Raw genomic sequence first — 2,583 nt, 5'->3', positions numbered from 1 at the left:
CCAAACCGGGGAGCCCTTGTGGAGGGGTACACTCACACACATACCAACGCAGTGCCGTTTAAATTTGCCATTTCGCTTTCCCACATTCCGGCATTCGGTGGGCACGGCGAGTTACGGGGGTCGCGCGTAGTAAACAGTTTAATAAATAGACGCTTTTTATCAATTTATTTCAACCGGTCTATTTTTAACAAAACAACCCCGTTGAAGGAAGGTCCCCAAACTACTGTGGGCTCCGGGGAATTGGGTGGGTAGCGGGCGGATTAATTCTTCTGGGCAGGAAATGGGAATAATTGTGACCAGGTATTGCTGCTGCGCTGAGAAACGCTCGTTGAATGTCTGTGACGTGCTCTGTTTACGGTTTGTGAGGAAGTGGACAAACAACAACGCTATTAATAATGCTCGGGAAAGATTGCGCCTTAGCACAATGGTACAGTTGTGTTTGTTTTCACTTGTGAGGACATTCTTAGATGTAGAAAGACATGATGCTGGTTTTACATATTAAACACGTGTCACTTCGCATGGTACAGTCGATACGCTTTTCTTTTAGGGTAGAATATATTTCCTTATTGAGAATATCACTGGGAGCTATGAACAGATTTACAGGCAAAAGAGTTCCATACGAACCAAAGATTCTCTGAATTACACCAACAAATACTTCGAACAGATAACGAATGTAAACAAATGACACTTTTACTTTCACTTTTTTCGTAATTCAATGTTAGAAAATTTAACGTAAAAAGAAGTATTTGATTCATTTTAGCACATGCACATGCAATTGAACATAAATCTACAATGATGTGTATATTGAGTCTTACAATTCCCTATAAACCTGAACGACAAGATCACCAAATCGGGAAATAATGAAATAGGTAAAGTTGAAAGTTTCAAAATTTGCAGATGTGAATTCATCTTTGTATTTGGCTTAACAACCATGGTTAATGTCTGTTTCATTCACTCATGGACTAAACTATCTCTTACATGACATGAGGCTGGATTCATTCGCGGTTTTAGAGCAAAAATTCCATACTGTTAGGTTGTGCGACTTGCTAAATGAATTTGTGGACATCGAATGTCATACCTATATTGAACATTAATTTGAAAATTGATTTTTGTTTATAAATGAATGCCTTACAATGAATCTCTAGTACTTAATTACAATGTGTTCCAATATTTGAGTTATAGAAGACCAGTAGACCAGTTTTCGTTTTTATTCCACTACAATTGTGTTCTATAGTATCCAAAACGTTAATTTCTCATTACCTCAAATTGGTTCTAATTTTGATTGAAATATGGAACACTTTCCATGTTCCGTTTTCGTTAACCTCGTCATGCAATGATATAAGATATCTTACTGTCTTTCAGTAATATTGGTATTGCCCTTCATCGTTGCGAATAATAGAGTTTTTTTTTCACCCATGAATACCAATAAGAACATCAAAACTAGCTATCGAATGTGCAAAGTAGTGCTATAGAATGACCTTTTCAATTAATTGCTTTTAAAACATTATTTTTTAACATTTACCAATCCCTGAAACTCTTCCTATTGTAATGAAATTATAAATATCAAAAAATGTAGTATTTGTTAAGAAATTGTGCACCATTCAAAAAGGGCTGAAAAAGAAAGAAGTATTGCTATCTCAAGGTCTTGTGCAACATTTCATAAATCATAACGATAAGAAAAAAGAGCTGTCAAACAAACCATATACAATGCATCTTCACAACAACAGCAAACGAAATGGCACATAAAGACAGTCAAACAGTTCTAATCACTCACTTATCTTAATTCCCTTCAATTAACAATGCTTCCCCACGTCCTCATCCTAACAGCAAATGGTAATAAAGCGCCTATTTAATATCTCACACACCAACGTTAATCGCCCCAGCGTTGAGTTGGTCATGAGCGAACGCACAACAAAGCGGCAATAACAGCAGAAGAAGAAGAAAAAAAATAACGACGAGAGAAGAAATGAAGCAAAAAAAAAACCAGAAACAACAAACAGAACGCGCGATTGGACTCAATTTAAATACGCAACCCCGGCACACACACACACACACAGAAAGAGGCACGAACGCGAACGCGCGCGGTTCGCGAATAAATCACCCCTCCTTTGCCTGCCTGGGTGTACTTACCTCGTCTTTCCTCACTTGCCACACCATCATCCCCCCAATGCGGATTCTACTGCACAAACGAATCCCCACACGAGATCCCCCCCCCCACACCACCCAAAACTGGGTCAAAGTGGTGCGCAGTTCGCGGATCACTCACAACACTCTCTGTCCCGCTCTCTTGCGTTCTAACTCATACACGCCTCCGTCCCTGCGGACGCTTTATCTAATCGCGAATTATTATGTGTGCATGGGTGTGTTTGTTTGGTCGCGCGAGAAAAAAGACAACAGCGTATAGAAGCAACAACAACAACAACAACAACAGCAAAAAAAGCGCAAGAGATTGCGCGAAAGAACAGGCACTTCTCGTGCCGTCCACCATTGAACCATTCGACAAACAACAACAACTGCCCTTTCCCACCCTCTCCCGGTTCTTACTTGTTGCACACGGATGGACCAACCGGTTCCATCAAGATT

This window comes from Anopheles merus, chromosome 3L (assembly GCF_017562075.2).
Source record: "Anopheles merus strain MAF chromosome 3L, AmerM5.1, whole genome shotgun sequence".
Classification (NCBI taxonomy): domain Eukaryota; kingdom Metazoa; phylum Arthropoda; class Insecta; order Diptera; family Culicidae; genus Anopheles; species Anopheles merus.
Note: the sequence above shows the minus strand (reverse complement) of the source record.